This window comes from Dysidea avara, chromosome 4, assembly GCF_963678975.1.
Source record: "Dysidea avara chromosome 4, odDysAvar1.4, whole genome shotgun sequence".
NCBI classification, from domain to species: domain Eukaryota; kingdom Metazoa; phylum Porifera; class Demospongiae; order Dictyoceratida; family Dysideidae; genus Dysidea; species Dysidea avara.
This window is the reverse complement of record NC_089275.1, coordinates 40,761,471-40,786,543: the sequence shown is the minus strand read 5'-3', so window position 1 is coordinate 40,786,543 and position 25,073 is coordinate 40,761,471. Positions and strand designations below refer to the sequence as shown.

At 40.2% G+C, this 25,073-nt stretch overlaps 2 protein-coding genes and 1 long non-coding RNA gene across 3 annotated transcripts in view; 2 read left to right on the top strand and 1 right to left on the bottom strand.

The window, feature by feature from the left end:
* Positions 1-25,073, top strand: part of LOC136252145 (ubiquitin-like modifier-activating enzyme 1) — a 571,137-nt gene that overhangs the window by 470,261 nt on the left and 75,803 nt on the right. The window lies entirely within an intron of this gene.
* The window catches only part of LOC136252144 (uncharacterized), an 89,052-nt gene that overhangs the window by 9,796 nt on the left and 54,183 nt on the right, over positions 1-25,073 (top strand). The window lies entirely within an intron of this gene.
* LOC136252392 (uncharacterized) lies at positions 12,284-13,843 on the bottom strand. Its single transcript, XR_010699535.1, has 3 exons — positions 13,652-13,843; positions 12,727-12,792; positions 12,284-12,338 (listed from the first exon to the last, which is right to left on the bottom strand). It is a non-coding gene; the product is annotated as an uncharacterized lncRNA (long non-coding RNA).

Here is a 25,073-nt window from a genome sequence, read left to right as displayed (position 1 = left end):
CCCGATCCGAGCACGCATTCGTGTTTTATGGCGGATTTTGCGAAGTGTGCGAAATGAAGAAGAAAAAAAACGAAGAAATTAAAACAAAATTTTGTTCGCTCGTATCTCGGAAATGGCTGGAGCGATTTTCTTCAAATTTGGTATGTAGACTCCCCTTACTGGCCGGCACCTCTCTAGCAAATTTGGTTCCAATCGGGTAAGGGATCACAGAGCTACATAGGTGTGAAAATTGCGTTTTCTTTCTTCCTGTTAATATACTCACGGGTGGCACGCCGGCTTCTTTGGCCGCACGACACACTACCGTGTGTCTTGATATGAAACAAGTGAAGTTACCTGTAGCTGTGTATGCTAATGGACATACTTCAGTCATATGCAGAGAGTGTAGCCATGATCAAAGTAGGGACTAAATGTCCACTAGTATAGCTGCAGATGTAGATGACCTTCCTTGTTTCATTGCTTTTTGTTTCTATGCATGATGTCTACTCCAATACAAAATTCCCATTGTACAGCATTACAAATGAAGAACAGTACAAGAAGTGTCTCTGTAACCAATGCAACCTGACTATTAATACTGAGAAGTAAAGTGGCCATTCTGCTTCATTTTCAGGTATGCATGTTCTACCCATTGTACAGCCTTTACAAACAAAGAACAGTACATTACTGATATTTCTCATGCAGAGTTGGGAAAATTACTTCAGAAAAGCAACTAGTTACTTGTTACTTTTATTTTTAGTTACAGTTACTTTTTATAGGTAACTAAGTATCTAGTTACTAGTTACTTTCATAAATAAATTATGCTTGTTTTTGTAACATGATAATTTTGCCCAGAGCAAGGGAAGAAGAGAACTATATATGTGCACTTCTGAAAATAATGATTTTATGGCCATTCCAGCTCACTTTCAACTGTTAAATCTGTTACAACGTGTTTACACTAGACGTAGAATTTGAGCTATTGTGGGGTAATTCAATCCGGGCCGATTAGCGCTTCAGTGTAAACACATGCCGAATCGAGCCATGCAAATTCGAATGGGGCTACCTATCTGAGGTGGTCCAGTTCGATTCAATTTGACTCACATCTGCGTGTAAACAGTTGTGACCTTGCAGTTCTATTTAACTCTAATAAACGGAATAAAAGTACGGTGTGAAATATAGCGTTAGATTGCTCGTAGAACACAGGAGCGCTGAAGGAAGCTACAACACTTGTTCTCACTATAGTCTGTCTTAAAGTATTAGAAGCACACATGTGCATATGATTTACAGCAATAAGTGATAAAATATTAAATTACAATACTATACAAATGTCTGTCAATCAATACTTGACATCCTCCGGGGGGCCGAGCAAGGAGTGAGTCCATTGCTGTACCTTCTGACGTCCCCGCAGGGCAGCTTGCCAAACTGGTCTCCCTTGAGGTTGTGGGGCTGGCATTGCTGACTGTTCACTCAGGTTATCACATGATCTGGATATCTTCATTGTTGTGGGTACTTCTGTGGCTGTGAGTTCCAATGGATATAATCTTGCTATCGGCCGATTAGTTCTCCCTGTGGATGTTCTACCATTTGCTGAGCGAATGAGTCCGTCAGCTCCCTTGTTGACTTGTTCAATCACAGCTAACTTCCATTGCACTCTGTGGGTATCGTCATGAATGAGAACAATGTCACCCACCTTTACTGCCTGTGTATTAGAACCAGTTGCTTTATGGAATTCATGTAAGTCAGTTAAGTATTCCAACTTCCATCTGTTCCAGAAGTGTGCAAGTAACTGTGCATGAACCTTAGCACTTCTGTTCATGTCCACAGTCTCTCCATATGTTGGATCAGTCAGCTCATCGTCCTGGACATCATAATGGGGTAGAGAAACAATTGGTCTACCATGTAGCAAATGGGATAGTGTAATCGGTTCCATATCCTCAACATCAGGTGACACATAAGTGAGGGGTCTGTTGTTAAGTACGGCTTCCACCTCAACTATTATGGTTTGGAGGCTTTCCAGGGTAGCATGTGTTCTGCCCAATACCTTCTTCAATGATGATTTGGTGAGGCCTATCAACCGTTCCCAGAAACCTCCAAACCAGGGAGCTCTCTTAGGAATAAAGTGCCACTTGACCCCTCTTCTGGCTAAGTCCTCAGCTAATTCTGCAGATGTGAATAACTTCTGCAGCTACTCCACCGCAGCTTGGTAGGTGGACGCGTTGTCTGACAACATCAATCTAGGTAGTGATCTCCGGCTAACAAATCTGCGGAATGCCTGTAAGAAACACTGCATGGTTAAGTCACACACAATTTCAAGGTGGATTGCTCTGGATACCGCACAGGTGAAGAGACAAACATAAACCTTCTGCTCTCCAGTGTTGCTCCGGACATACAGAGCTCCTGTATAATCCACACCAGTAACCTCAAATGGGCGTGAGGCATTCAGTCGATCCTTGACTAGTGGTGGGGGGTCTGGAGCAACATAAGGTTTACCTGCAGCTCTCTTGCAGGTGATGCACTTGCGAAGCAGTGGCCGTACTCGCTGCCTGCCTGAGGGTATCCAATAGCGTTGGCGTATCAAAGTTAGTGTAGCATTGACGCCACTGTGGTGTAGCTGTGTGTGTGCCTGCAGTATTACTAGGTCGGTGAAGTGGTGTTTTGATGGCAAAAGGTATGGGAATTTTGCCAGTTCAGACAATGGGGCATTGTGTACTCGCCCACCACACCTAAGTAGCATGTCCTTGTCTAGAAACAATCTCAGCTGTCGTACCAGTGAGACTCACTGTGACTGTGACTGAAAATTCTGGATTTCTGCTGAGAACTGCTCATGCTGAACAGCATGGATCCACTTCACATTAGCTAGTGAGAGTTCTGCTGCTGATAAATGCATGGTTGAGTTGGGGGATGTATGTTTGGTATTGTTGGTGAACCGCAAGACATACGCAGTGACCACTAGCAGCTTGGATAGGTTGCTGTAGTTGTTGATGTCAACAATTCTTGCTATTGTGGCTGGCGGACCTTGACTAGACTCAGTCTGATCACTGTGCATATGGTCAGCACATCCTAGTTCTAGACAGGCAAGTAGAACTTCTGTAGGGTCCCAGGTCGGCCAGGCAGGCTGTATAGGCAACCATGTTGGGCTATGTACCCAAAGATCTGACGACTTGAGCTGCTCAGCGGTAATGCCTCTAGTCAAGAGGTCAGCTGGGTTGTCTGCTGAAGGGCAGTACTTCCAGCAGGAAGAGATGGCACAAATCTCTTTAACCCTGCGATTGACGAAAGGCTGTAGTTGCTTATGGCTGGATATCCAATGCAGGACGATCTGACTATCTGACCAAAGCTGCACAGCACAGTCAAGGTTCAAGGATGTCTTGACAAAGGAGCTAAGCTTGGCTGCAAGCACAGCAGCCTTCAACTTAAGCCTTGGCAGGGTGAGTTGCTTGAGTGGAGCTGCCCTTGACTTTGACATCACAAGTGAGGGTGAACCTTGGTCCTGTTGGATGTATGCTACAGCTCCATAAGCCTTAAGGCTGGCATTAGCGAAGACATGGAGGAAGGTGTGAGGTGTAAACAATGAAGTGGTGTACTTACGGGGAAACGATAGTGTGGTGACTTCTGTGATGGCATCTGCAATCACCTTTCATCTGGTACGAAGATCATCACTCAATACGGTGTCCCAACCAATGTGATCTTGCCGCATCTGTTGAAGAAACAGTCTGGCTGAAATGGTGACAGGTGATATTAAGCCAAGTGGGTCAAAGATGGTTGAGGACCATCGTAAGATTTCTCGTTTGGTGACTGCAAGTGGACTGACAGTGCATGGTGATAGCTGAATCGAATCCACCTGAGTATTCCAGAGCATACCAAGTACCTCCACTGGGTTGTTGTGTTTAGCAACCTTGTGTTGAGATGCAGTAGTTTGGAGAAGTGAGCAATTCGAGGACCACAAACGCAAATTGAATCCAGCACTACTTAGTATCGATCGGGATAGTGTGAAGTACCGGATTGCTGCCTCTTCACTGTCACATCCAGACACCAAATTGTCCACATACAAGTTGTGGAGTAGATCCTCAGATGTACAATTAGTGTTCTGAGTCAGGTGAAATTTGAGGGTGGCATTCAGCATAAAAGGGGAGCTGGTGGCTCCAAACAACACTACCTTAAAGCGTTAAGTGACAAAGGAACTATACGAGTTGTTGGGGTCTGACAGCCATAGAAACCTTGTGTAGTCCCGGTCGGTCTCATCTAGGAAAACACGTAAAAATGCCTTTTCAATATCTGCTGTAAAGGCAAGATTGTGTTGTCTGAACCGCAGCAGAATGGCACTGAGGTCATTAAGAAAGGGGGGTCCTGCGTGAAGACAATCATTTAAGCTAGGGGAGCCATGGGACTGCTTACAGCTGCAGTCGTACACTATCCGTATTGGGGTAGTGGATGACTCCTTCCTCACAGGATGGTGAGGGATGTAATGTGCACGGCTTGTACGGTCAGTTTCAGGTACCCGTTCAATAAAGCCCTTCCTTTCTTGATCTACAATAATAGCGCCATACTGCCTCAGCAGCTCTGGCATCTTAGCTAATCGATGAGCCATGGACCTGGTTCGTCTGGAACACACTGAAAAGTTGGAGGGTAGAAGGGGGTGGTTTTCCTTCCATGGAAAACGCAAGCTGTATGTCCCATCTGGATGTACTCTAATGTGAGTCTTCATGTACTGTTGAAGAAAGGTATCAATCAGGTGTTTGTCAGTAGTACTGATAGATTCTGAATCCCAGAGGCACATGTCTTCACCTAGAGACTGACTGGTACTGAAGTGCCAGTAGTGGTCTGCTCCAATAAGATCAGAGATATCAAAGTTCTTATCTCCAGTTACCAGATGAGCCAATGGTAGTTGCTGTAAGTAGGGGATTGCATGTAAATGAACACGTACTGAGTTGCGGATTGGCGCAGCAAGCTTGGAACAATTAACACCGAAATTTGCATACAAGTGCCATTTATGGCATGCACAAACATAGAAGCTACAGCTAGGGTTCTAGATGGGGAAACTTGTGCTCCAAATGAAGACGCAGAGATTGTCTCATGGCTAGTTGGTTGTAAATGCATCTCATCAGCCAGCTGTTGTGTGATGAAGGAATGCTGTCCCCCTCATCAAACAAAATGTGGCCTTCAGCAGTGGTCGTGTATGATGATACTTCTGCAATAGCAGTTTTCAACAAACAGACACTTGTGTAGAGGGCAGTCGGGGGAGTAGAAGCCAATGTGGTAAGGCCTGAAGTTTGCTCTGTTGTTACTGGTTGGTTACTGGAGGGGGTTGAGGAGTGGCTTGTGGGGGTCTACTGTCAGCAGGAAAGCACCAGCAAGGGCTAGAGTGATGACCTTTTTTTACATTCTCTACAAGTAAACCTAGAGTTACATTGGGATGCTTTGTGTTGTGCAAGACAATTAAAGCATAGATTATCCCGTTTCACAATGGCCAACCTCTCTTTGGGATCAGCAATTACATTACAATTATTAGCCTTATGGTTGCCTTTGCAGAATGTACACACTGGCTGCTTTCTCTGCTGACTGTTACGGGAATGGGATGCTCTATCAGTGTGTGTGTAGAATGAGGCAGTGGGAGGTGGAATGCTGTCATGCATGCTAGGCCTTCTACTATACTGATGACTCATGTCAAGGATCTGAATTTCCTTAAGCAAGCCACTCATGACATCATCGATGGACCACTCTGAGTTGGGATGATCACGAGCCATGTGTTTCTTACTTTCAGTTGGGAGTTTGATTAACACTGAAGGTGTCAACAAGGAGCCATATGCTTCTGAGGACTTGCCTAATGAAGAGAGAGATCTCATATGCTGTTCTAGTGTGTCATGGAAAGCCAATAAACTAGAGAGGGTGTTGGTAGGCTTCTCTAGATTGAGTAATACTTCCATATGAGTATTAACTAGACAGATGCTAAAGCATGTTGGGGCGAGCCTGAGCAATGGAACAATTTGCACAATACTGTCTGGTGGTGTACGTGCACGTGATACAGCTGTAATTTTATTTTAGAAGTACGGTATGGTATTGCTCTACTTCGTCTTGCTAATCTATAATATAATATTATATACATTATTGGACTATGCGTTAACTTCCTTTGGCCTTTCATTGAATTAATAGGCCTATGGCCTTTGATTGTGTCCACTTTTGTAGCTGTTCTTTGCATTACGAGTTCCGTTGGGAAAAGAATGGTGTGTACTTTTTTTTATCTAGCAATGTCAATACAAACCTTGCCTCTCTTTCTTCAGGGGTCTCCCGTTCTCTTCGTGCTCTATCACATTCTCTTCTCTTTCTAAGCCTTTCTTTCCTGGTGTCAACATTGGAGGCCATATTGACCACATGTTCTGTACAGTCGCAATGGAATTCACCACTTTCGTAATGTAAATGTTCGGGCATGCGTACAACGCACGGCAGCCTGTGTGGGGGCTATCCATTTTCGTATTGTAAATTTTTGGGCATGCGACGCTCGTACAATGTACGTACAACGCACGGTGACTACCGGTTTGTGCGGGGCTCACTCAGGCTCACCCCAATAAGTTTATGTGGTTGACCATATCGAGCTTGGAGTAGTGTAATAGCATGGGCATAAGTGTCATCAGTAAGTGGGAACCCAGCGATGACACGAGCAGCATCCCCTTGTACTTGCCCGCATAAGTAAGTAAACTTCTATACCCCACTGAGACCTGCATTCTTGTTGATAGCAGCATCAAATGAATCCCAAAACGTTTGCCATTCGAGTGGGTCACCGCTAAATGTTGGCTGAGATTGTTTTGGGAGTCGAGTGACTGCTTGGGGAACCCTACTACTATCGCCTAAAGTGTGTGTACTTATACCAGCGTGTGTGTTAGTACTCACATGTGAATCAGCTGTAGCTAGATTAGAACTCGCTGAGACGGTCTGGTTGCTTGTCTCTGGCGGTGGCTGCGTGGACAGGGGGGGAGATCTGAGATGTCACGGATGGAGGAGGGCGTTGGAGTTCTGGTGGCGGCAGTCCAGCCTTTCGAATAAATTCCGACAGAAACGCGATATGTTCATCTAGAGTTATCTGGTATGTGTTGGCGTTTGTTATCTCCTCCTCGAACTCCTGTTCTGCTTCTATCTTCGCCCCAATTGCGTCGTCCATGATATGTCCTTTCTTGTGCTTAAGTTGGGTTAGAGTAGTTTCGGCTGACTCTGAGACAGACTGGGTGCTGATGCCTTCCAGGTTGGCGGAAATCATATCTTCCACCTTCGTAATCAACTTGGTGACGCTGGCCTTAATGCCACGGCGTTTCGCTTGAAGGTGTTGAAGCTCACTCATCTCTTTCGGTCACAGCACCAATGTGAAGTATAGCGTTAGATTGCTTGTAGAACACAGGAGCGCTGAAGGAAGCTACAACATGTGTTCTCACTATAGTCTGTCTTAAAGTATTAGAAGCACACATGCGCAAATAATTTACAGCAATAAGTGATGAAATATTAAATTACAATACTATACAAATGTCTGTTAATCAATACTTGACAACGGACAGTTACAGCTAAAATGGCGACTGTGATGATGAAATGAAGCAACAGAGAAGTATTTAGGCAACGATAAGGAAACACAGCTTAATGAACAACACAAGGGCTCAAAGCAAACATGTACGCATGCGAATCAATAGTTAACTAACTACACGGAGTTGAGAGTAGTCGCCAACATCGAAGCCAACACTTTAGACTTTATCATGCCTACTAACCTGGCGATTCAGAGAGCACAAATTCTTTTTAACTCTATCAACAACCTTTACTTCGATGCAAATTATGATTGTGGGTTTACGTATTTTACAGATTGGAGTGGGCTCACCTTCATAGTATAAACGGGGCTCACAAATCGATCTGGATTGCACCGAAGCGATCTCATCCAGAGCGATCTGTAGTATAAACACGCGGTTAGTCAAGCTGAATCATTAAGAACATTATACAGAAAGTGTCTACTACCTTTAAAGCCTATATAGTTACAATGTAACTATTGTAACTACAGTGGAACCTCAGTTATCTGGACCCCACGTATCTGGATTCTCGGTTAACTGAACTATGGAAATATTGCTCTATTAGAGTAGTGACTGTTCTATTAGGGTAGTTGACAATACTGAAATTTTTACAAATGTTTTTAATGCTATTTTAAAGTTATTTATATACAGTTTTAAAGATATGGAATTTTCAGACTTATGGACCACCCCTGGTCCCGAGGGGTTCAGATAACTGAGGTTCCACTGTAGTCACTAATGTACGTAACTTAGTTACTTTTCAGCTGGCTACTCTTAATTACAAGTTACTAGTTACAAACCATGTAACTAGATATGTATATTACTAGTTACAAGTATCTAATTATGTATCTTAGTTACAAAGTTTTAACTATAGTTACCTGCAATTCTGGTCTCATGACAGCCAGTTGCACTGAAGCCATTATGCGTCACCACAAATCAACGCCTACACAGTAGTGGAGAAAGAGATGGGACATAAAGGAGGACAAAGGTAAGTCCATGATGCGTCATATCGAGGGGTAGGTAACGTCTTGGGACTCTCGTACACTATCTGAGAAATCCAATTATAAATACATATAAATACATGAAGTATTTATTGAAATAATACAGAAATGTGTTTTGAAATACTTAAATATTGGGACTCTCGTACACTGTGTTGGGTTTTTGCATGGGCGCTGGCTACCCCTTGTGTCGTATAGTACAAAGGTAAGTCCACAATGCATCATATAGTATAGTAGGGGCCACAAAGGAGTAGGCGTGGCCCATGAAAAAACATCACACAAAAACCAGCCTCACTTTTCCCAGATGACGATGAGGTAGTATTGGTTTAAGGCAAACCTAAGACCAAACAAGCCTTCAGGTCAACCCGAAATGCTTTCAACAAGTTGCTATGGAATTAAAAAAAAATTTTTAACAACTGACTGATGCCTTCAGACAAGCGTAACTTGTAAGGCTACGGGCTTGATTTTTTTCACTGTTCAGTGTTGCTTCAGCCCAAGAGGTGCTATTTGCCATACCACAGTACATATAATGCATTCTTCATGAACTTACCAGTGTCCTCCTTTGTGTCCAATTCATCTTTGCTGACAGTGAAAAGTGTCAATTTGGCGGTAGCACGTGATGGCTTCCCTTAGTAACAGAAACATCTGTATTTTTCATAGTGGCTACTTTGATTGCAGAGGTGCTTTTGGAACAGCTCTTGATTCGTACTGCTGTGTAACGGGTTGAACATAGCCGACAACAAAGCGTAATGGATACTTCACTTTTCAGACGATAATTGATATAACTGGAGTGCATAGTGGCTTTCTTTTGATGCGGTATGCGTGGGTTTACCAGTAGGGTAGGGTAATATTGAAAATTTCCTCCCATGGTTATTATGGAGCTTATTATCACGATTATTGCAAATATCACAGTATTGAAATAAACTATAGCAAGTATACTCAAAAACAGTTTAATTAGTGCATTGCTTCGGTAGTAGTACATTGGTTAATCTTGTTTGCTAGTACAAGGAGGCTGAACTACTGATTGACAAGTACAATATACGTTGTGTAAGTTTGTAGTTGCAACAAGAAACAACTGTATTCCCGCTATGATGTTGCAATAACTATTTATACCAGTGTGGCGGTTTTTCAAAAACAAGGCAATATTGGTTATTGCCAGCTGTACATCACCTTGTTACCTTCATACCCATATATAGCCCAACCCTATTTACTAGTCATATGTAATAATTATTTACAAAAAAGTTAACAAACAGGTACACAAAAATATTTGGAATTTTCAACATGAGTGGGGACCATAGCACATCAATAAAAAGTAACAAGCTGGAGTAATTATAATGCATGATATTAAATCACAATAAAACAATAAGAAGTGTTATATATATGTACTAGATAAAGCACTGCCATGAGTGCTATAGGGGAAATATAGCACGAAAAGAGTGGGCGAGAGACAAATATAGCACTTTGCCTCGTGCTATATTTTGTCTCGAGACCACTCTTTGAGTACTATATTCCTGTATAGCACAAGCGAAAAGCAGTGCTTTATCTGGTATAGAGAACTGTCAACTTAAGGTACACACAAGACACACGAAACAATTAGAAACTCACGAAGGAATGTCATCATCGGTAGTATAGGCATTGCACCTGTGTTTCACCTGCATTGCACTGTGCTGCGCCTTCATTAGTCGTTTTGTGAGTCTAGTCCGTCTTCTCAATACTAAAAATTTTTGATTGTGATACTTTAATAAGCATATTTCCGTGATATTCCTAGGATCCGTCCGTTTATGTGAGCAAAATGTAATAAGAACGTTCACTGCTGCTGACTACAAGCAACCATCATCAACCATCATCGAAATCTTCAAGCATGTCTATAAATTAAATCCAGTGGTTTTGCTCTTACTGGTTGGGTTGACTGGTCGGCCAGCGCAGTCAGGCTATCAGCCTACACTGGCTTGGTTGATTGATTGTACTGGCCAGAATGAGTGATTACTCACTCAAAGTAGGCTATCAGCCTACATAATAGATCTGGCAGTTCTATAGCTACCTGATATATAATAGAACTGTGGTCTATTAAAGTGTTCTGTAACTACCCAATATAGAACACTTGGGGTTTTATGGCGAATATAGAACACTTTTTTGCTTTGATACTCCCACACAAAGTTCTTTATATATATATCCCTATACTGTGCATTTTCATTGTGGTATCTTGAACACAGTAGAGATACAACACTTCTTATTATTTTACTGCGATTTTATGTCATGCACCACTCCAGCTTGTTTCAGTACTTTTCAAAAAAATCTTTAGTCGTTGTTGTTTTCTTGCAACCTTGTTAAGATAAAATATAGCCGTATTTAGACATATTTCACTTTATTTCTCTACCTTGTGTTACATGTATCGTCACGTTATACCAGTCATCTTGCCCGTGTTTGTACTGGCCATCTAGGCCTGACATTATCTGATTCTGGTTGGCCCTATGCATATTTTCTCCATTCAAACCTGTAATCCCTACAATAACTTTTAAAGACACGATGTGGACACAAGCCCTAATGTCTGACAAACAAGTTGTGAAAGTGTGTAGACCCGTAAGTTCCCTAGGGAAGGCGTTTTGAATCTTTTAGAGTCCATTTAGTGCCACGTCCTATGTGAGCGTTTATAATCGGCAGATGTCTTATAAACAAGGTGTGAAAGCATGAAGAACGTACAGACATTAGGGAAGGTGTATAAATCATTAGTCAATACTCCATTTAGTGCCATGCACCACTTATGATACAAGAAATATTTTGCAAGTTGTGTGGAATGGCCAACTCATGTACACAGTCGCAAACCACGAACCACATTCCAGACAACTTTGTTGCCCTACATTACGTACATAATGAAAGCCACTACACAAGCTCTACATGCTACCTTAAACTGATGGTGCTTTGTGGAAGTGTGAACTGCCATGACAGAACAAATGAGGCGATTCTAATTGTGGCTACAAAATTCATGAATATTTCTTGAGGTAGAGTAAACACATAACAATGCTATTATAACACATAACAAAAATTTAATAAACATCAGTTTAACACCAAGTGATTATTTCTTGGATATCTGCATGATGACACAAGATTAAGTGAACCCTGTAAAAGAACAAGCAGGCACTGAATTAAACATTAAAAAATTATATTCAAGACTATAAGTGAATCTGGTGTAACAGTGGCGGATACAGGGGGGTTGCAATGGTTTCAGCTGATACCCCCTCTGGAAATTGCGAGCGCCCCAGATTTATTGACAAGTCATCGTGTAGGTGTAAAATGAAACACTTCATACTTTAGCCTTTGAAATCACAATTATGACATTCTACAGCAGGTTGTGACCTTTATTTATTTTTTGGTCTTTGACTTACAGCTAGGCTGAAGTTGAGTGGAATCTGAAACCCCCTCTGAAAATTTCTAGATCCGCCACTGTGTACCAGAGGTAACGTAAATGTGTTTGGTGCTTAAGTATGTAAACATGAACACAAGGAGACCTGTCAAACAACAAGTGGCCACCAAACAGAATATACAATATGGTAAATATATTTCTTAGCTATACAACAGCAAATTCAGGATTACAATTGTACCAATTCCCACTTTTAAGCTAAGTGAATACCTCATAATATTGTTTAACCCATTTTACAACCAATACCTGATCTTAAGTAACCTTAAGTTACACTAGTGCATAAAAGTACAACTTATAAAGCGATTGTTGTGAACTTGTGCACATACCTTAAGTCAAAGCTGCTAATCAGACAACTGGCCAATTATCACTAGGGCTGGGCGTGTGGTCACCACAAAACATAACTTGCTTGGTAATCTGACAACTCAAGAGACTAGTCCTGTAAAACAATGAGCAAGCATTTTTGCCTGGTCAAACGTGACTTACCATGACTACATCCGACTGTTAGTACGTGAACTGCTATGACCAGATGGCCTGCAAAACCGACGGTGTCATTAATACATACAATACACCAAAAAATCTGGGTACTAGGAGAACATTAATACTATACGCACAAAACGTAAACTGACCTGGGTATTAGTTTGTTACCATCATATGAGATAGTACAATATCAACTAATTATGTAGAAATTCATGACACTTTTTGACGTCACAATATTGAGCACTACAAAAAGAACACACAATATAATTCCTCGAGCTCTGTATGTAATCTGATATGAAATTCACAGTACTAATAAAGGTCCTACCTGGTCCAGAGTTAAGTATCACAACCACATCCACTGTTAGTGGGTGAATCACTATGACTAGATTGCCTGTAAAAACAGGTAGGTGAGCATTAAATGCAATACACTTAAATTTGTTACTTTTTACACAAAATGAACATTTGGGGATTTTATTCGTTTAAACAGTTGACATTGTTACACAGAGACCTGAATAGACAGGCACATCAAGAAGTTTGCGGACATTTGCTATACTTTTGTTCATGGCAAAAATGCCAGCATGTCCAATACATTTCAATTGAAAAATTATTAAAAATTAAATTAATTATTGTGTACCGCCCACTCAAATTTGATACATGTAGAGCAACTCTCTGTGAGTGAGTACAATGATGCCAAAAGAAGTCCGATTCACGGAAATTTTGACTCGTTAACATGGCCTAAGCTTACCGGGTGTAGCAAATTTCTCCATATATTTTGTATTGAGTGTTTTGGATTCATGCAATGAAAGGTGTAATAACCCACGACACGTGATAGATACCTCAGATTCTGAACCAGATTTGGAAATAGCAGTGAATAGTGATTAGGATGAGCTATAGCAGAAGGAAATCAGAGGAAATTTAAGTTCATCATTTTAAGGTTGAAAATCACTTACTTTTTCTATGGTGAATTGAATGCAAGATATTTGGAAAGGAATGCTCTGATCTATTTTGATGTCTTGACAGCTATTATTAACCTCCACTACATTAGTGTTACAATGAAACAAAAGCACTGTGAATTAAGTCTGCAGGTTAGTTTGTGAAAATTACAGTGTTCCGTGATTAAATAATGTCCATGCCATGCAGCAAACTTCTTCATATATTTCACTGTACACAAATTCAGTAATTTAGACTAGAACATGTGGACGGGTATACATTTTCATACAAACATCGATATCTGACATATATTCGCTTACTGACTTTTCACCTGCAGCCAAAGTTCCAAGACTTCTGATGATGATGTAAGTGGCAAATGATAAGATAGCCACGGTTTTTTGGTAATCGGTTCGTACACCTTGTCAACAATCTCGCCATGAGATAATACAAGCTAGTGGAGCTACTAGGAGTTTTCGCCTGGCGGGACTCTAAAATACTGTAAATTCGGTTAATCAGTGTGTGTCGATGTTAATCTAATCTAATCCAACACAGCCAAGCTGTAAAAGAAGTGTGCGGCCCTCAAAAAGGCTATGGTGAAAAAAGATGTGAAATCCAAGGTGGCGGCCAAGAAATGGCTGTGATGGTAGGTTAATGGTAAAATTTTTAATAACAACAATTCAGGTGAATTTGGTGCCGCTTGGTCAATTGGCACAAAATTCACCTGAATTGCCGTTATTAAAATTTTTACCATTAACCTACCATCACAGCCATTTCTTGGCCACCACCTTGGATTTCACATCTTTTTTCACCATAGCCTTTTTGAGGGCAGCACACTTTTTTTACAGCTTGGCTGTTTTGGATTAGATTTCACTTCTTTTTGTATTTGTATACCCCAAAGCCAGCCTATGGTCTGCTTTGGGACTTTTTTAACCTATCTTTTTTCTTTACCACAGGAAGAAGAAAAGATGAAGAAGATGTACCTTAAATATTTCTGATTTTATCAGTAAATGTACAAATTATATATATAATACATATATTTATCACAGAACTGTCCATGGTGGTTTCTTTGTAACTGAACACTCTTTAAGGTAACTTCTTCTAGCTGTTCTCTCTACAGGGTGATTTATTTGTAGCTGGATTCTGTACAGGTGATTTTTTTGCTGCTGCGCTCTTTACAGAATGGTTTCTTTGTAGCTGAACTCTCTACAATGTAACTTCTTCTAACTGATCTCTCTACAGGGAGATTTGTTTGTAGCTGAACTCTCTACAGGTGATTTGTTTGCAGCTGAACTATCTAGATGATGGTTTCTTTGTAGCTGAACTCTCTACAAGGTAATTTCTTCTAGCTGAACTCTCTACATGGTGGTTTCTTTGTAGCTGAACTCTCTACAGGTGATTTGTTTGCAGCTGAACTCTCCACATGATGGTTTCTTTAAATTTGTAGCTGAACTCTCTACAAGGTAGCTTCTTCTAGCTGATCTCTCTACAGGGTGATTTGTTTGTAGCTGAACTATCTACAAGATAATTTCTTCTAGCTGATCTCTCTACAGGGTGATTTGTTTGTACTTGAATTCTGTACAGGTGATTTGTTTGTAGCTGAGCTCTTTACTGAATGCTTTCTTTGTAGCTGAACTCTCTACAAGGTAACTTCTTCTAACTAAACTCTCTACAAGGAGATTTGTTTGCAGCTGAACTCTCTTCATGATGGTTTCTTTGTAGCTGAACTCTCTACAAGGTAACTTCTTCTAGCTGAACTCCCTACATGGTGGTTTCTTTGTAGCTGAACTCTCTACAAGGTGACTTCTTCTAGCTGATTTTTCTACAGGGTGATTTGTTTGTAGCTGAATTCTGTACAGGTGATTTGTTTGCAGCTGAGCTCTTTACAGATTGGTTTCTTTGTAGCTGAGCTCTCTACAAGGTAGTTTCTTCTAGCTGATGTCTCCACAAGGTCACTAGTTTGTAGCTGAACTTTCTACATGGTGGTTTCTTTGTAACTGAACTCTCTACAAGGTAACTTCTTCTAGCTGATCTTTCTACAGGGTGATTTGTTTGTGGCTGAACTCTCTACAAGGAAACTTCTTCTAGCTGATCTCTCTACAGGGAGATTGGTTTGTAGCTGAACTCTCTACAGGTGATTTGTTGGCAGCTGAACTCTCCACATGATGGTTTCTTTGTAGCTGAACTCTCTACAAGGTAACTTCTTTCTTTGTAGCTGAACTCTCTACAAGGTGACTTCTTCTAGCTGATTTTTCTACAGGGTGATTTGTTTGTAGCTGAATTCTGTACAGGTGATTTGTTTGCAGCTGAGCTCTTTACAGAATGGTTTCTTTGTAGCTGAGCTCTCTACAAGGTAGTTTCTTCTAGCTGATGTCTCCACAAGGTCACTAGTTTGTAGCTGAACTTTCTACATGGTGGTTTCTTTGTAACTGAACTCTCTACAAGGTAACTTCTTCTAGCTGATCTTTCTACAGGGTGATTTGTTTGTGGCTGAACTCTCTACAAGGAAACTTCTTCTAGCTGATCTCTCTACAGGGAGATTGGTTTGTAGCTGAACTCTCTACAGGTGATTTGTTGGCAGCTGAACTCTCCACATGATGGTTTCTTTGTAGCTGAACTCTCTACAAGGTAACTTCTTCTAGCTGATCTCTCTACAGGGTGATTTGTTTGTAGCTGAATTCTGTACAGGTGATTTGTTTGCAGCTGAGCTCTTTACAGAATGGTTTCTATGTAGCTGAACTCTTTACAAGGTAACTTCTTCTAGCCGACGTCTCTACAGGGTCACTAGTTTGTAAATGAATTCTCTACATGGTGATTTCTTTGTAACTGAACTCTCTACGAGGTAACTTCTTCTAGCTGATCTTTCTATAGGGTGATTTGTTTGTAATGGAACTCTGTACAGGTGATTTTTTTGCAGCTGAGATCTTTACAGAATGGTTTCTTTGTAGCTGAACTCTTTACAAGGTAACTTCTTCTAGCAGATGTCTCTACAGGGTCACTAGCTTGTAAACGAATTCTCTACATGGTGGTTTCTTTGTAACTGAACTCTCTACAAGGAAACTTCTCCTAGCTGATCTCTCTACAGGGAGATTTCTTTGTAGCTGAACTCTCTACAGGTGATTTGTTTGCAGCTGAACTCTCTACATGATGGTTTCTTTGTAGCTGAACTCTCTACAAGTTAACTTCTTCTAGCTGATCTCTCTACAGGGTGATTTGTTTGTAGCTGAACTCTCTACATTGTGGTTTCTTTGTAGCTGAACTCTACAAGTTGATTTCTTCTAGCTGAATTATCTCTTTCTATAGTTGCATGAATTCCCTACAAGGTAACTTCTTCTAGCTGATCTCTCTACAGGGTGAATTGTTTGTGGCTGATCTCTCTACAGGGTGACTTGTTTGTAGCTGATCTCTATACAGGTTACTTGTTTCTAGCTGATCTCTTGAATTCTCTTCGGGTGACTGCTCTATTAGGGTGACTGCTCTATTAGGATGACTGCTCTATTAGAGTATCTCGATCTCGCTACACCAAGTTGGATTTCGTGTTATAACTCCGTGGCTGTAAGTCTGATTCTTCTATACCATTGAAGAGCCTTTCTAAGATGATAACTCCATCTGTACAGCGATTTTCAAAGCATTACCCCAAGCGGTTTACCTGGTAGGCGTGGCAAGCAGTCGTTTTTTATTAGCTAATCTCGATTGCATAATTGTTACACACTGTTGGTTTTTTCGTTGTATCTTCCTGGTTTTTATCTCGATTTCTTTCAAACCACAAAAGGTTTGAGGTTCAATAGTTAACCTATTCACCCACCGATTTTCAGCTTCTTCCCATACGCGGTTTACCCTGTAGGCGTGACAACATATTGGTGTTATTTTTCGTGAATAATCGCTCATAACTCTTTGCCTGTTTATCGTATTCCAGCCAAAGTTGGTACAGAGATGCGCCTTTATACCCCCTTCTGTGTGCCAAATTTCAAGGCGATCGGATAACGCGTTGGCGTTTTATAGCAGTTTTTGTAAGTGTGCGAAAAGAGGAAGAAAAATAAGAAGAAAAAAAAAACGAAGAAACTGAGCCAATTTTTGAAGTCGCATATCTCGGGAACGCTTGAAGCGATTTCGCTCAAATTTGGAATGTGGAGTGCTGAAGGTGGAGGGAGTGTCCACAGCAAAAATCGTCTTGTTTCATCAAGGCAGCACAGAGCTACGGAGGTGCAAAAATTGCATTTTCTTTCTTCCTGTCAATATACTCACGGGTGTTACGCGCCGGCTTCTTGGGCCGCACGACACACTACCGTGTGTCTTGATCCTCGATCTAATCAGTTTCGTTAACCTCCACTCCAGACTCTTATTCTTTCATACTTCAGCAACGGTGTACGGCCTCTGCATTAAAGTACACCTCACCATGGAATGAAATCCAGTTACAATAAGACTTAATGTTGATTACACAGTCTCGTTACTTCTCTCTCACTGTCCTTGGACTGCCATTTTAACATTAATTCAATTTTGATTAAAACCGCGTATCACATGTGTCCGCTTGGGTTGTTGCAGGGACATTCCAATGGACTTCCCCTAAATATATTATGTGATAATTGTCAGTCTTGTGTGGTACTTGTCCTTAGTCATGGCTCAGGTACGTGTGTACTATAGCCTAGCTATAGGATTGTTTGTGTGCTGCACCAATTTTTTTTTGTGATGATATATATGGTCGCACAGAACGCGTGATGGTATAGGGCAAATGCCCGCCCCTAGCTATGCCTATGGCATTAACTAGCTTTTTCTATAGCTACTATTACATTGCTGATACATCAGGGGCACCAGAGTAAGGTGAAAGTGGTACGTAGCTAAGGCTAAGTCAACTGGTCTATATAGTCTGGGCCTCTGGGGCATACTCCCTCAGAAAATGTTAGCTAAGTATACTGCAACTTTTAGTCCTTCAGTGACCAAATTTGCTTCATCAAGTTTGAAAGTTTGTTTAATTCCAGTCAAAAAGGCTCAGATCTCAATGCACTAGTTGTATCTACTGTACTGGCTCTGATGCCCTATATATACATTGTTCAAAGATACGTAGTTGGAGTCCCATATTAAATGAACTCTTGTTATATGCTTGCATGGACTCTTGATAATAATGACTGTATTTAGCTATCAGGTTGCATATGCAAGGTATTCTTTTATCTGCCGGTATATGCACTATGAGGCCCGGAAAATGTAAGGCTCTAGCTCCACACTAAGAATCAAATTATATAATGTTCAACACAATGATAAGATAATTGTCAGAGCATAGTTCATGCATGCATGGTTATTGTATCAGCAAAGAGTTTTGAATATTAATTGAGATGTTTTATTTAAATGCATTTTGACTGTTCCTCCTATAATTATTGTTAAATTATCTGATATCTTGTTGGTTTCCCTCCATCCTCTTTACTGATCCCTCTTTAGTGATTCTATATGACTAGAAAATCAGTACACTTTGTCAATCCAGTTACAACAGTTGATCTAAATATGATGATGATGAAGCTATTGAGACGAGGAGATGCATATAGTGTTTCCCTACAGTACCACAATGCATACACACTTGAAATGTAATCTGAGACTTACGTGTATATACGTAGCTGCAATGAACTAAGTAAGATCACTATAGCTGCTGGTAAGCATTATGTCATATTACCATCCATCTGTGCTTGTGCAATAAATTGTCTGTATTATGAATTCAGTCAAAATTATGCATAGCTAGCTGTGTAGTAATTTATTATGCACCCAGTTAACACTTAAGTTTGAGCATAAGATGCCTGAAGTATTTACCACAGATATATTTTGTAAATAATATTATAAAAAGGACAAATATACTCTAACAAAACAGTCAATAGCCAGCTGTGTAGTAATTGTGAACTAATTAGGCACTTGCTAATTATGAGCATAATCTAAAGCATTTACCACAGATATGAGATATTGTAAATAGTTAATGAATGCCACAGTAAACATAGATCTATAGAACAGTCTGTCTATTCTACACTGTAAATTCATACTTCCAAATTTACAGTGCGAACAGTCTGTAATGTGCATGCCTTTGTCAAACAAGATGACAGGTGCACATGTTTAACTCTCCAACATAATAGTATTATTGCTAATTTCAGACTATCACTAACAAAAATGAGTGATATCCACCCCAAAAACACCTTCGCTGTAAAAAAAGGCGCTTCCAAGAAACTACAAGTACCTGTAATCCAATGTAATTAAAAACAGCTCAGTTGTAGGGAAAGACTTCATGAAAGTAAAAATAACTGGTAACTTAAAGAGCTGATATCTGGAGCGGCCAAGAATCAATCTTCATCCAACTACTTATACTAAAAATTTTTAATCCATGCAAGAACACCTTGCATTGGCTGTAGAAAAGTGCACCCATGAAAGTAACTGGCAATTGAAATAGCTGGTATCTGAAGCGGCCAAGAATGAATGCTGATATACAACTAATTGAAATTAACAAAAAGTTTAACACTGAACCTTTATCTTTCAGCTGTGTTCTACATTCACTCTTGCTGCATCATAAATTGATTTCTTTTAACTCTAATTGGCTGGTAATTTGGCTGCCTTTTTTTGCTCTATTAAAAAGGTGGCCAAATTACCAGCCAATTAGAGTTAAAAGAAATCAATTTATGATGCAGCAAGAGTGTATGTAGAACACAGCTGAAAGACAAAGGTTCAGTGTTAAACTTTTTGTTAATTTCAATTAGTTGTATATCAGCATTCATTCTTGGATACCAGCTATTTCAATTGCCAGTTACTTTCATGGGTGTGTACTTTTTCTACAGCCAATGCAAGGTGTTCTTGCATGGATTAAAAAATTTTAGTGTAAGTAGTTGGATGAAGATTGATTCTTGGCCACTCTAGATATCAGCTCTTTAAGTTACCAGTTATTTTTACTTTCATGAAGTCTTTCTCTACAACTGAGCTGTTTTTAATTACATTGGATTACAGGTACTTGTAGTTTCTTGGACGCGCATTTTTTTTTACAGCAAAGGTGTTTTTGGGGTGGATAGGGATCTACGTATATAGAACTGGGTGGGGGGTGGTGCTCACAGCTACCCACAAACCATTGATGCATATAAATTGTATAAATGCAATCGACAAACAGTAACAACTCAAGTAATCACTACAGGAAATACACAGCTACCCATAAACCAGTGGTACATGTAACAACTCAAGTAATCACTACAGGAAATACACAGCTACCCATAAATCAGAGGCACATGTACATGTGTACAAATGCAATTGATAAACAAACAATGACAACTCAAGTACTCAGTACAATAAATTTTATATATGCATGTAACAATAATCAGAGTTCAATAAAGACTGCAAGTGTAACCACAAGGATCAACGGTGAGAACCATACTGGCTAGAGTAAGCATGTTGACTAGAGCTGGGAAACAGAGACCTTATCCCTTGTTGAGACTGGTTAGGGCAATAGAAAGCCTTGTGGCGTTTATTGGTAATTGAAAGATTGAAGCGACACCAGCAGCAAATATGGTCATAACGGCAGTTAGGTAACTGACAGCCTGGATCTGGAGACTGGTTATAGCTAAAACATACAAAATGATTGTACAGTTGGCCGGATGATGACCTTTGCTGAAAAGCCGATTGTCTGGAAGGGAAAGCTGATTGACGAGATGAAAATTGTCCTTGGTTAGAGTGTTGATTCGTATTATGCAACAGTGAGCAGCAGGGGCAGTGAAGCAGGCCAAAGAGTGAGGGGGCCAGGCCAGCTGTAAGGTGAAGACCAAAAAAAAAAAAAAAAATTCACAGCCTGCTGACAATAGCTGCTCTCCACCAATTATATCTCCTTATTTATAACTACACATACGTAGCTAAGTAACTTGCTACGCTGCCTCTCTGAATACTGTGACTGCCCTATGAGATCCTGACTGTTCTATTAGAGTATCTCGATCTTTCCTTGCAAACAGTGTCCCATAAAAATGGGGGGGGGGGGGGGGGGGTGGGGGGGGGGCATGGCCCCCCTGGCCTCCCCCATCTCCACCGAGCAGGCTGAAGATGGATGACCATGACTAAAGCAATGACTGCAGTGGATGGTATGAGCTCTGCAGCGGATTGTCTATGCATTGTCGCTTCCCTCGGCTAACTTCATCGCCATTTGAGGTACCAGCGTGAGATCTCTTTCGTGGCATGATGAGGAAGAGAGAACAGCAGACAACAACTACTACCTTCCCCTAAACTGAAATGTGAGTGTGAGTATATGCATGCATTTAGTTCTAAATAGTGTTCACCAGGTTGTTGTAATGTGCAGCACGTGACGTATCGCTATAACATTGATCTTGTTTAAATTCTTTAAACTCTGTCTATACCATTCAGTATTCTCCCACTGGATACCTGCTTGCCTGTTTCAACATTGTTTTTTTCAAGTGTTTTTGTCCTTGCAATCAATACAGCTTATACTTTACTGAGTAAGGTGTTGAGGTGATGACAAGATAGTATTGTTTTAGTACATTATACAGGCTAATATTAATTGCTTCATTGCTTGGCCCATTTTATTTGTTTCAATTAATTTATTGTTAGCTAAGTTAAGTAGTCTCAAGTTCCAGTTTGTTAGGTTAGGTAATCCAAAGGCTGTAGCACATGTTGCTGTCATACCTTCAGTGCTGGCCACTGAATAAGGTATCATTAAGTATACAGAAATTAATAGTGTAACTAATGACATGTAAGGAATGCACAGGTATCAGTCACAACAATCTGTCACCTTACTTGAATTGTAACATGTGAAACTCCTGCATCATACCAGTGCTGTAGGGAAATGTATATATACTGATGCTACATGCTACATTATGTAATATACCACTTTAGCATGGGAATTCAAAGGTGTCACTCGGGGTTTAACTCACATATTTCCCAGGCAATATCATGGGAAAACGGTTTGCCAATGAATTTGATGACCAACCAGTTCAAAGAAATGATACACTTTGACTCGTTGTATTGAGCAACATAGAGCTTTGTATTGTGGGACTCGTTTTGTAGTGGTTGCTAAGCTGAGTATATTTGCTAAGGTAGACTAGTTGGCTGTTAGTAAAGGATAATGAAGGCACAAAATAATTGTTTGGGTGATCGTGGATGCGTATTTCTACCCACCATGTATCAGCCTTTGAACAGACCACAGAATGGCAAAACTACTACTGCTACACTGAAATAGGTTAGTAACTTACAGTCCACTTACTCACTGTCCCAATAGCAAGGTTAGTTGGCTTAACTTAGTAAAAAAATGATATCAATATAAACTACATCCCACAATCACAAGTTTTCTAACATTAAACATTGAAGCATTGTAACATAGTAATGATGTTTTAACGTATGGATAACATTCTGGTGGCTATTAGCTCATGTTATTAAAACCACACTTGATCTTTAGATGCTACTGTATAAAACAAATGGGGTGAGTTTTTTATTTCTTTCACCTATTAGGTGAGTGTGCCCCAAGTGATATATATCACTTATATCATGGCTGCTTGGTATTTGCTGATATTATACACCCACAGCCCTCAGGCTTTGGGTGTATATATCTGCAATCCCTTGCAGCTGTGGTATGACTATTAACAAAATTCATTTCTTTTTGTAGTTAGTAAGTCAAATGTCATGTAGAATCTGAAATGGTGCCATTACATGTATAGCCTGTATGACAGTTACTATTAACATTGTTTTTATTGTTGACGTCTTTGTGGTAAACATGTGGGATAGTACAAGGCATAGCTTAGAGTACACCCAGCTCGCATTCTTTAAAAATGACATCACCATGCATGCTACATAGTTTAGCACTGATGTTTAATGTTTGGTTCCCATTGTTTAGTTAATGTGGAGATGGCTCTGCACATTTAGCACATAACATACACAGAACTTGAAGCATAGTTGCATTATCTATATGTTGAAGTATAGACAAATGTTGTTTTATGTTTTACACTCAGGTTTCCAATGCTGTGTAGGGAATTTTTGTCACTAGATGTTACAAGATTAAACTAGTGTAAAGTTTATGACACTGTAAACTGTTTTGTACCGTAGGGCAGGTACCAGTGCTAGTATATATATAAAGCTGAAAAGCCATCTGTCCATCTGACTGTCTGTCCATTCGTCACACCACTTACTCACCAAACTCAGTGTGAATTGAGGCAATCAGTGCTGATAATCAAACACTCATCATCCAACTACTCTGAGATTATTATAACAAGTTCATGCATGCTTCCGTTCATTCTCTTCAGTGCGTAGATGGTCAAGGTGAGAGAAAACTTAACCAAAATTCATTTGTAAACCACAGCACAAAATACTTGGTAGAACGCATGACTAGCGTGTAGGAGGTTTTGGGTTCAAATTCACGTGTTGTCAATTCTTTTTTTTTTCTTTCTAAACAGTACCTTTTTGTGCACATCTTTTTAAAACTCAACTTTAAGCTGATAGTACGTATATTGGCATGAAAGGCACTTGTCAAAGCAAGATTTTAGCAAAATTAAATGCCCATCATCTGTCAACTCGAGCATTGTTGTAGCAAATCAATACGTGCTTTTGTTAGTTCTTTATAGGGCGATGAAGACACTGGTGTAAGGAAGGATCACTGAAAAGTTGAGTTCCATTCCTGTGAAGGCAAAACAGTGGTGATTTATGCACTTCCTTTAACCCTGAGTGATTATAATCAACCTGGGTCCGATCCCAGCCTAGGTCATGTCTTTTTAAAATTTTAAACCAGGCGTACGCCCACTTTACTGAAATTGTTTTCGTAAAAGTGTGTGTGTGTGTGTGTGTGTGTGTGTGTGTGTGTGTGTGTGTGTGTGTGTGTGTGTGTGTGTGTGTGTGTGTGTGTGTGTGTGTGTGAACCTATCTACCTATCTATCTACCCATTTACGTATGTTTGTCCGTACACACCCACGTGAGCAAAATCACTAAATTGTAAAAGCAGCTTTTGTGTGTAAGAAGTAAAAGCGAAATGAAGTCTGTATTAACTTTTGCACTGGTAAACTTTGCTCTGAGGTGGTTTCTTTTCGGCATTCTGAAATACGGGTGTGGCGACTCTCCTCAGACTTTGTAAATTACCTTCCCTTCGGGTTTTACAGGCATTTAACAATTGAGCAGGCCTCGTAGACTACCAGGAATAATAGTCTATCCTATTGGTTGGAAAGGGGGCATATCCCCAACGTACACAAATGAAAATGAAGAGCAGCTTTGAGGCTTTGTCGAGAGAATTTGTGGGAAAAAACACTATAGTCAAACTATAAAACAGTTTAGAAGATAGTTCTGTGCATAATATGTTGTTAAAAGCGGTTTGTTTAACAAGTGCTTCCTTAGCAGTGCATAGCAATGTGATTGAAGAATTACAAGAATTTCATGAATTACAAAATCTGAAAATTAAACTAATTATGCATTATTGTGAAACATACGTAATAAAATAGTAATACATAGTTGGTTAATTCCAGATGAGTTAGCTAGCTGCATGGTGCCTGGTTTTTAGAAATAGCACAACATCAACTTGTTTCAGGACCTTTTTGATGCACCTTTTTGTTGTTTTTATCCCCAAACTCTTATGCTCACAGTTTTTCAGCACTGGCACATAGACTGTCTTACATCATTGGGACTCTCATAACACTTTTGTGGTAGGGCAGGTGAGTTGCCAACATCTTTGTCCATCTGTGTTTGTTCAGTATGTAGCCTCTTTCATATTATTGGCATATTACTGGCACCATGTAGATAGCTACCGTAGATTGCACT